Source organism: Calidris pugnax, unplaced genomic scaffold (assembly GCF_001431845.1).
Source record: "Calidris pugnax isolate Ruff unplaced genomic scaffold, ASM143184v1 scaffold32, whole genome shotgun sequence".
NCBI lineage: Eukaryota > Metazoa > Chordata > Aves > Charadriiformes > Scolopacidae > Calidris > Calidris pugnax.
In genome coordinates, this window is record NW_015090783.1 from 7,848,271 (window position 1) to 7,858,731 (window position 10,461).

The following is a 10,461-nucleotide window of genomic DNA, read 5'->3' on the forward strand; positions in this document are numbered from 1 at the left end:
CAGGACGAGGGGCAACGGGCACAAGCTGGAATATGGGAAGTTCCACTCAAATATGAGGAGGAACTTCTTTCCAGTGAGGGTGGCAGAGCCCAGGAACAGGCTGCCCAGGGAGGGTGTGGAGTCCCCTTCTCTGGAGATCTTCAAACCCCGTCTGGATGCTCCCGAGTGATGTGCTCTGGGCAACCCTGCTTTGGCAGGGGAGTTGGACTAGATGATCTCTAGAAGGTCCCTTCCAAATCCAACAGGTCTGTGATCCTGTGATTCAACAAATAGGAGGTCATAACATGGACACGCACACACCCGTGCAAACCATTGCCAGTTTAGTTGCAGTAAGACTGAACAGGAGCCAGTAAGAAAAAATAATTTTGTCCCTAACACGGGTTTGAGGCCCAATGTGATTGGAAATTCATCTCAAAGCTAAAGTTCATGTCAGAGAAATGATTGAACAAATCAAGACCTTGATCTGGGACAAAAGAAACGTGCATCTAAATAAAGGCTATTTCTTTCTGCGGGTACAAAGTAGACACCCTGTTTAAACCAGTTCCTCCCACTGAACTATTGGCTCTGCCTCCTGCTTCAAAACGCAATTGAAATTCCCAGCATGGTAATCGGTTTTCTTGTTAAAATGAAGGACTAAGTCCAGGGGTGGCTATACATGTCTAAATATATCACACCAACTTTAAGCACTGCTTTATGTATCTTCTGGGGGATGTAACAACATTCAGCACTTGGCATTCGCAGTTGTTAGGTATTTTGAGTTAAATATTAAGCCTTTTAGGCTACATAAAAAAAAAAAATAATAATGTCAGGGAGAGAGTGTCTAATATTTAACTTTAAACAGAAAGTGTCCAGGGGTAGTCCGGTTTCATCAAGGCGTTTTGAGGTAAGTGATTCTTTTGCTCTAATCCACCTTTTTTTAACCCAAGAAGTGGCAGCGATGCTCTGTGCCAAGTGCCCCAGGGCAGAGGTGCTGCTCTCCTGCTCTGAGGGGCAGGAACTCTTCCAAGAAACTCCTGAAGAGAAGACTGACTCCTTTAGACAGCAAGTGGGAAAATCCTTTAGTCTTTGGGGGAATTTTCAAGCTAAGCTAAAGTTAGAGATGACGGATAGTATGCTATAAAGCAAAAAATGGTAAATTCGAAAGTGAAGGAAACCCCCCCCCTCATTTGAAAGGAATGAACTTTTTAAAAGTCTGGATAACTAGTACATCGTGTGAGTATTTGCCTTGCACTTGAAAGTGTAGCATCTCCCCGTTCATGACCAAGGGCCGAAAAGGGATTCCTATTCTTAGGAATTATTTTTCTTTCCCAAACATACTTCTGAAGGGCAATAGTAAGCAGTGACTGATACTTACATGGTATTTTTCATCTGACGATCCTAATTTGCTCTAATGGCCAGTTTTAAGGGTACATATCAGTAACATTTTGTTCTGTTCGTGGCTGGCAGATCTTTGAACATTGCAGAATGGGAGATCAATGCAAAAATCAGCTGACAATACAGGAGGGAAACGAGGAGACCAAGTGAGTTCATTCCCATATCAGCATACTCAGGATGTCAGCTAACAGATAAAGCATTTCTGGAGGATTCGTGGAAACAAACAGAAGAGCCTGAGCTTCTCTGGGAACTGTTCAACTTCTTTTCTGCCTGGACTGCAAATTAAAGGGAAAAACAGCAGGTTGATTTTGTATCCAGCTCCTGAAGAAGGTCACATAACTGAACTTTTCTCTTCAAGCTTCTATTCTTAGTGTGAACTTTCACTGACTTCTCTATTGGAGCCTTGTTTGTTTGTAATTTAGTAAATTGTACTACATGTAGGAAATGGACTTCATGGCAATAAAACTGAAGCCCCTGAAAAGAATACTCACGAACAGTCGAGACCTGAGAAAACAGTACATTTCCTGTGCACCGTATCAACCATCCTGCAACAACACGGTGAGGTCCAGACTGCGTGAATAGGAAATGACAAGCCTAGAATTACTAATAATGATGAAAGGAGATGGGGCTATTCCATAGGGACTACGCGTATAAAAAGGTATAACTCTAGCCAACGCAATAAACCTTCAAAGCACAAAATGTTAATGTTGAGCAGGAAAGTAACCTAATAAAGGAAGATGCCTTCCATAGCCCAGACAAACCATATTAGAGAGCCTGGATTTAAGTCTGAATGTTCCACCTCACTCATTGCAATTATCGGTTAAGTATGATGCTCGAATCCAGCTCCCAGCTCTGGGTTTGACTTCTTCAACCCTCTGTATTTAAACTTCTTCCCAGTTCTGCGTTACCTGGACCAAGTAACTCTTTTGGGAAATAGCTGAACCTTTTGGTATGAACCCAGGCTGTAATAACCGGTTTAGAGGAAAATAAATTGGATACAGAAGTCAGGGCCACACAGTGTAATCTGAACAGAAAGCAGTTCTTGTGTGGCTTCTGTGTTGAAACCCTGTGTTGCAGAGACACCACCTCAGAGCTCGAACTGGGGTTTGATAACACTGGTCCACACACTCTGTGCTTCAAGGCTGTTCCCAAGAGTTCCCGTAAAACCCCACAATAGCACCCTGGCATTAGTCAGAAGCACCCTGGAGATTGAATTTAAGAGACAAATATCTAGAGTTCAGGCTAAAATTGGGAAAGACCCAAGAAAAGATTTAAACAAACAAACAAAATCTTTCCACTGTAACCCAAGATAGGAGCAAAGGCTGAACAGCATCACGTATCAGAGCTAGTAGGCAGGACCGTAGGCAGCATTTCTCTCTTTCCTTCCTAAGTTAGTCATATGTGGATGTAGTCCCTCTGAATCACCTAGCTTCTTACAAACCCTGCTGCTGTCACGCGAATCATGTTTCCACACACTTTCTTCTGCTGCCATTCGTTGAAATGGGTCACACAGAGTTCCCCAGAGCAGCTGAATAAATTAATAACTTACGTCCCTAATGCAATCCCTATCTCGGATCACCCATGGGGTCACGCTGCTTGTTATGAACACCTATCAAGGGATTTAGGTGGACGTGGATCCAAACATGTCCTGTAAAGCCACATGGTATTGATGCTCTAAACTTGCTTTCTAGATGCTGCAACACCATTTAAAATGACCTTCTACACTGCCCTTCTCCAGTGGCCACAAAATAATGTACTGAATTGTACTGCAAAATAAATCACTGAAATAAATCTTTAAATTGCTTCACCTCAAATACTGATTCCCTTGCTTCATATGAAGATATAAACCAATTATCTTAGAATGTACCTAATTCAAAACATTTCAAGTGTAAGAGACAGGCAGTGAAGGGTAATTAGCATAATAAAAGTCGTAAGAGAAGAGACAGGTCTAAAATATAGGAGGAAGATAAAACACTAGCTTCATGCTACTTAGTACACAGCTAAAAGGAGGAAGATGGGAAACTTCTTTTCTGTCCTGCTTTGGTTTATAAATTGATACAAACGAGCTTTAAGGGGGTTGTGATGAAGGAAAACCAACATTCTCTATTTTAAAGTCACTCCTTTGTACCATGACCTATTGCTAATAACGCTTAACTTGGGTGGGATTTTGGGGGGTATGGGGTTTTTGTTTGTTGGGGGTTTGGGTTGGGGTTTTTTTGCCTTTGCACTGGTTACATACAAAGAGCTCTTTTCCCAATTCTACTTAAATCTTTACAAGTATTTTTATCAGTTTTAGAAATAGGTCTCTACATAAACTTAAGCCAAAGCGAAGCTGAGGATTTTGATAGGGATGGAAGATTCTGGTCTGTGTTTAGATTCCCTGCCTTTCCCATGGACTCTGCAAAAGCCACAGGTACAATCACCTATAGAGTAGGGGAGCCAAATTATAAACCTCATATGGTTGGCTCCGTGTCATCTGCTGTTGGCTTCCTGCTGTTCTGAAGGCTGGGTGAGGGGAAGTGGCTGAAAACTGAGGAAGTTTATTGTTGACAATACGTTTTGTCTGCTCTCAGGCATGGCTGGGACCAAAGCAGTCCTGAATCAGCCCCAGCTCTGGGGAGAGAAATAGAGGTTTTTCAGTCACCTTTCCCTCCCTCCCTTCTCACCTCCTTCCTTCCCAGAGGAAAAGCCCAGCTCACAGTTTTCAAAGAGTTAACATAGCTTTGGAAGAGTGCTTCTGTTGTCAGCGCTATCATCCTTCGAGCTAGAAACACCCTCCTTGCTTCGACTAAATCACACCTGAAAATGTATCTTTAAACCAGAAGAGATTCACAAATTGACCACTTCTGTCAATTAGAAACTTCATTCTTCCCTGGAATATGGCTATCTCCCTGGTGTACAGCAAATGCATTAAAGTAGTAATAAACACTCATAAAACACACTTAATGATCTAACATTTAAGAGCAGCGTTCTTGTTCATTACTGTAACTTTCTGCTAAATTACCACCAACAAGATTGCTCATGGGCTCAAAAGGTCAGTGTTATTTTTGCTGTTGAAATCTGGAGTCTGGGAAACAACTGTGTGTAAATTGCTGATAAACTGGAACAAAGACAGAAGAGAAAAACACTGAACATATAAGAATGCAAGTAAACCAGCAGGAAAGGAGGGGAGGGGAAGAATCTCACGGACAGTTTATTAAAAGAACAAAAGAATAAAATCTGGCGCATTTGTTTTCCACGGGTTCAGGAAGCCCGGTCTTTAAGCACCTACTATAAATAGAGTGTTCTAATTCTTCATCAAAGCGGGTAGTAGTCCATACCAAAATGAATGAACTTTAGGTGTAATCTGGGAAGAGGAAGATGGCCCTTCCCTCATAGTAGGAGAAAGATCTTTTGTTTCAATCCTTGCAGAAATTAGATATTTCAAAGTGTAAGAGCTGGAGAGATGGGGCAGACTCTAGAAAGTAGTGTTTCTATACTGCCAGATTCCTGGGAAGAATACTGTAAGAGAATAGAATTAGCAGATGTCTAATTTAGGATTGAATAATCTGTTTTTGAGAAAGATGGTCTTTAATTTATCGTGTGGCTAACTTGGAAGTCCTCGAGGGGTTCCCCTCTGAGTGCAGGCTCTATGTGAATTCTATAAAGTTTAAAAAAGCATTTGATAGGGTTGATAGAGATATCATATAGAAAGAAATAGGAACTTATTTGAAATTCTGAAAAGGACAACTTTCAGCCATTTAACCCTCTATAAAGGATTGAGAGTAAAGAAGTCCCAAAAAGCTAGCTCAGAGCCATCCAAGTTATAAACAAATGCAGAATACAGGAGCCTTACATTGCCTGTAAGAAACAAAGAAGGAAAACCAAAAATCACTGAAAAATCATTTCATCCAAAAAACTGTGAATTGCTTCAGACGAGCTTATTAGATGGCCCAAACTCCATGGTTTTATGGGTGAGACAGCTTCGGCTGAGAGCTTGGCCAGTAACAAAGTAGTATTAAATGATTCAGTGCACCACTCCGGCTCCCAGTTGTATGGGTTTGGGTTTGAAGTTACTCAAAGCAACTCAACAAGAGGTTGAAGAGGTTTGTTCCTTCAGCCTCCCCGCTGGGCTGAACGCCTCCTGGGTCATGTTTAGGGGGGGCACTGAATACTCTTCAGGCAGGTCAGAGCCTGCACACGGCTGTCAATAAAGAGCTACATTCATCCTTAGTTTCACACTTGACAGCACAGGAGGAATACCAACATCCACTGATAGTCAACATCTTGCATTTCTTGGAAGTTATTCAAGCTGTGAAGCAATAAATTATAATAAGGTCTGTCCCTCACGAAGGATGAGACCCTTCCTACCAGGAGGATTATTATGGAAAACCTCTTAGAACTGTACAGACAGGCACAGTCAAAAAAGGACCTCCCGTCCAAATTGCATGGACTGGCCCAAAGACAGAACATACTGAAACGCTTCCCTGTTGGTCTCTCACCAAAGATTACTTACGGCTCCCATGGAGGAGAAGTAACCAGGGCTGCAGTGTGATTTGTGTGACAGGGAAAGGAATTAAAAGGGGAGCATCTGTGGGATAACTCTGCTGCAACATGATGTGGGTGCACAGTTTTCTCCTAAGAAGTGGGAAAGGGGGCTTCAACCCTTCAGTTGAATTTTTCCAATGAGTTGATGCATATCCCCCAGTCTCTCAAGGTTTCAGGCATTCAGGGGTTATATATACAGGGACTTACATTAACACCCAGCCTGGAAACTTCTGCTTCAAAAGAATTTGACCTGCTTTAGAATTTATTTCTGAGTAACACACTCTTATTCCAAAGTGAGAATATCTGTACAAGGTGCTAACCAGAAGTAATATTTCACTTGAGCTGCAGACTCCACTGCAATCAAAACCACTGTAAACAATCCCTTTTTTTCAGAGAAGCGGCAAGATGACAAAGTTTGACATCTTTTAAGGACCCCTCATGGACGGGACGCTGTGAGGCCTCAACAGCACATTCGTGTGGTGAAGGGCAGTATCTCTGGCTCACAGCAACATCTGAAATTGGGCAGACGGTTGCAGCTGCACTTGGCAAACAAACAGTAGTAACCTAAGCTTGACACTATAAATGATGGTTATTGAACTAGTCTCTTCATGAGAAGGCTAGATCCTGGCAAAAGGGCATGAGGAAGACAAAACAGAAGTTTAATTAACTTAACGGGAAAGCAAAAGTCTCCTAGATAAAAGGAAAAGAGTCATTTCTGAGCCAAGTATTTGAAGGGTTCTCAGACCTTCCCAGGCCAAAGAGTGTGTGTAATGCTGACTTCCTTCCAGCTCTGTCTGTGCCAGAAATAACTCGTCAATGGACTATATCTCATTAGTGCACCTTTTACCAAAGCCATTCTTGCAAAAGAAAGCGATACTTGCTGCTGACATGCTGCTGGCGAGCCAGGAAGAAGGAAGCTGCCTTTATGAAGAGTGTAACACATTCCACCGTCCTTCAGCACACACGAATGCTCGCTGACTCGTAATGGCAGGAGCTAAAGACTTTTAAAAGAGAGAGAGAGAGCACGCACACATGCACACACTAAGGCAAGAGAGGGTCCACAGCGACCAAGGGGAGAAGGACAGGATTGATTGGCCTCTTCACGATCTTAGGTATCTTCAGCATCTCTCAAAGGCTGGCTAGCAGTTTACATCGATGATGCTGTCTTTTGTGTCTTGTTCCTTGCCACAGCAGAGTGAACCTGGAGTCATGGAGTCAGCTGTTATGGTTGTCACACAACACGCAGAAATCTGGCCAGTTGGGTTGTAAGCACAGAATAGACCTGCATGTTGCCTGAAGACGCAATACCTAACTCTTGACCTGAGAGAGGCACCAAAGGAAGGAATCTTATTACCTATATGGTTACACTGTGGTTTGCCTGATGGGCTCCAGTTCAGGATCTGAGCTTTAATTTAGGGAGAAAAATACATTGCTATCTTTCACAGTTTCAGAGGAAATAACTCACACGTGAACAGAACGGAGCAGCTGAAAGTTTCTGCTGAAGTCTGCAGAGAGCCTGGAATCAAAGCTCTGAGAAGAGTAATTACCTTCCACCCAGGTATCTCACTGGGCTCCAAAACTCAAACACTGGCTTTATGAATGGAAAAAAAAGAAGCAAAAAGTCTGTGTTGACCATTTCATTGCTGGACAGCAATGTGTGGAGACTGGCATTTAAACTAGTTGGACAGAGATGACAAGATGGATTAGATACACAAAGGCAGCAGTAAGAAGGAAGGGAAGAGATTGTGGAGGACCTACTGGTGGAGATAATATTCCTGCTGAGAAATAGTTACCATACCAATAATTTCTGAAGAAATTTCTAACAGTAACTGTAGGAGGGTTTTTGTTTGTTTTGGGGGCTTTTTCTGTTTACGGGCTTGGCTCCGTACTGGACCTTTGGTCCAACCTCACAGTGCAGAGTTCTGTGGGTCCGGAGGAAGTTGTATGGGTTTGGGTTTGAAGTTACTCAAAGCAACTCAACAAGAGGTTGAAGAGGTTTGTTCCTTCAGCCTCCCCGCTGGGCTGAACGCCTCCTGGGTCATGTTTAGGGGGGGCACTGAATACTCTTCAGGCAGGTCAGAGCCTGCACACGGCTGTCAATAAAGAGCTACATTCATCCTTAGTTTCACACTTGACAGCACAGGAGGAATACCAACATCCACTGATAGTCAACATCTTGCATTTCTTGGAAGTTATTCAAGCTGTGAAGCAATAAATTATAATAAGGTCTGTCCCTCACGAAGGATGAGACCCTTCCTACCAGGAGGATTATTATGGAAAACCTCTTAGAACTGTACAGACAGGCACAGTCAAAAAAGGACCTCCCGTCCAAATTGCATGGACTGGCCCAAAGACAGAACATACTGAAACGCTTCCCTGTTGGTCTCTCACCAAAGATTACTTACGGCTCCCATGGAGGAGAAGTAACCAGGGCTGCAGTGTGATTTGTGTGACAGGGAAAGGAATTAAAAGGGGAGCATCTGTGGGATAACTCTGCTGCAACATGATGTGGGTGCACAGTTTTCTCCTAAGAAGTGGGAAAGGGGGCTTCAACCCTTCAGTTGAATTTTTCCAATGAGTTGATGCATATCCCCCAGTCTCTCAAGGTTTCAGGCATTCAGGGGTTATATATACAGGGACTTACATTAACACCCAGCCTGGAAACTTCTGCTTCAAAAGAATTTGACCTGCTTTAGAATTTATTTCTGAGTAACACACTCTCATTCCAAAGTGAGAATATCTGTACAAGGTGCTAACCAGAAGTAATATTTCACTTGAGCTGCAGACTCCACTGCAATCAAAACCACTGTAAACAATCCCTTTTTTTCAGAGAAGCGGCAAGATGACAAAGTTTGACATCTTTTAAGGACCCCTCATGGACGGGACGCTGTGAGGCCTCAACAGCACATTCGTGTGGTGAAGGGCAGTATCTCTGGCTCACAGCAACATCTGAAATTGGGCAGACGGTTGCAGCTGCACTTGGCAAACAAACAGTAGTAACCTAAGCTTGACACTATAAATGATGGTTATTGAACTAGTCTCTTCATGAGAAGGCTAGATCCTGGCAAAAGGGCATGAGGAAGACAAAACAGAAGTTTAATTAACTTAACGGGAAAGCAAAAGTCTCCTAGATAAAAGGAAGAGAGTCATTTCTGAGCCAAGTATTTAAAGGGTTCTCAGACCTTCCCAGGCCAAAGAGTGTGTGTAATGCTGACTTCCTTCCAGCTCTGTCTGTGCCAGAAATAACTCGTCAATGGACTATATCTCATTAGTGCACCTTTTACCAAAGCCATTCTTGCAAAAGAAAGCGATACTTGCTGCTGACATGCTGCTGGCGAGCCAGGAAGAAGGAAGCTGCCTTTATGAAGAGTGTAACACATTCCACCGTCCTTCAGCACACACGAATGCTCGCTGACTCGTAATGGCAGGAGCTAAAGACTTTTAAAAGAGAGAGAGAGAGCACGCACACATGCACACACTAAGGCAAGAGAGGGTCCACAGCGACCAAGGGGAGAAGGACAGGATTGATTGGCCTCTTCACGATCTTAGGTATCTTCAGCATCTCTCAAAGGCTGGCTAGCAGTTTACATCGATGATGCTGTCTTTTGTGTCTTGTTCCTTGCCACAGCAGAGTGAACCTGGAGTCATGGAGTCAGCTGTTATGGTTGTCACACAACATGCGCACACATGCACACACCAGGGCAAGAGAGGGTCCACAGCGACCAAGGGGAAGCACGCACACATGCACACACTAAGGCAAGAGAGGGTCCACAGCGACCAAGGGGAGAAGGACAGGATTGATTGGCCTCTTCACGATCTTAGGTATCTTCAGCATCTCTCAAAGGCTGGCTAGCAGTTTACATCGCTGATGCTGTCTTTTGTGTCTTCTCGTTCCTTGCCACAGCAGAGCGAACCTGGAGTCGTGGAGTCAGCTGTTATGGTTGTCACACAACCTGCCGAAATCTGGCCAGTTGGGTTGTAAGCACAGAATAGACCTGCATGTTGCCTGAAGACACAATACGTAACTCTTGACCTGAGAGAGGCACCAAAGGAAGGGATCTTATTACCTGTATGGTTACGCTGTGGTTTGCCTGATGGGCTCCAGTTCAGGATCTGAGCTTTAATTTAGGGAGAAAAATACATTGCTATCTTTCACGGTTTCAGAGGAAATAACCCACACGTGAATAGAATGGAGCAGCTGAAACAGTTTCTGCTGAAGTCTGCAGAGAGCCTGGAATCAAAGCTCTGAGAAGAGTAATTACCTTCCACCCAGGTATCTCACTGGGCTCGAAGTTTCAGAGGAAATAACTCACACGTGAACAGAACGGAGCAGCTGAAAGTTTCTGCTGAAGTCTGCAGAGAGCCTGGAATCAAAGCTCTGAGAAGAGTAATTACCTTCCACCCAGGTATCTCACTGGGCTCGAAAACTCAGACACTGGCTTTATGAAGGGAAAAAAAAGAAGCAAAAAGTCTGTGTTAACCATTTCATTGCTGGACAGCAATGTGTGGAGACTGGCATTTAAACTAGTTGGACAGAGATGACAAGATGGATTAGATACA

The 10,461-nt window shown here is 43.4% G+C and overlaps 1 long non-coding RNA gene across 1 annotated transcript; it reads left to right on the plus strand.

The window, feature by feature from the left end:
- Positions 1 to 826: 826 nt before the first annotated feature.
- Positions 827 to 1,858, plus strand: LOC106899734. Its single transcript, XR_001414073.1, has 2 exons — positions 827 to 883; positions 1,447 to 1,858. It is a non-coding gene; the product is annotated as an uncharacterized LOC106899734 (long non-coding RNA).
- The last annotated feature ends 8,603 nt before the right edge of the window (positions 1,859 to 10,461 follow it).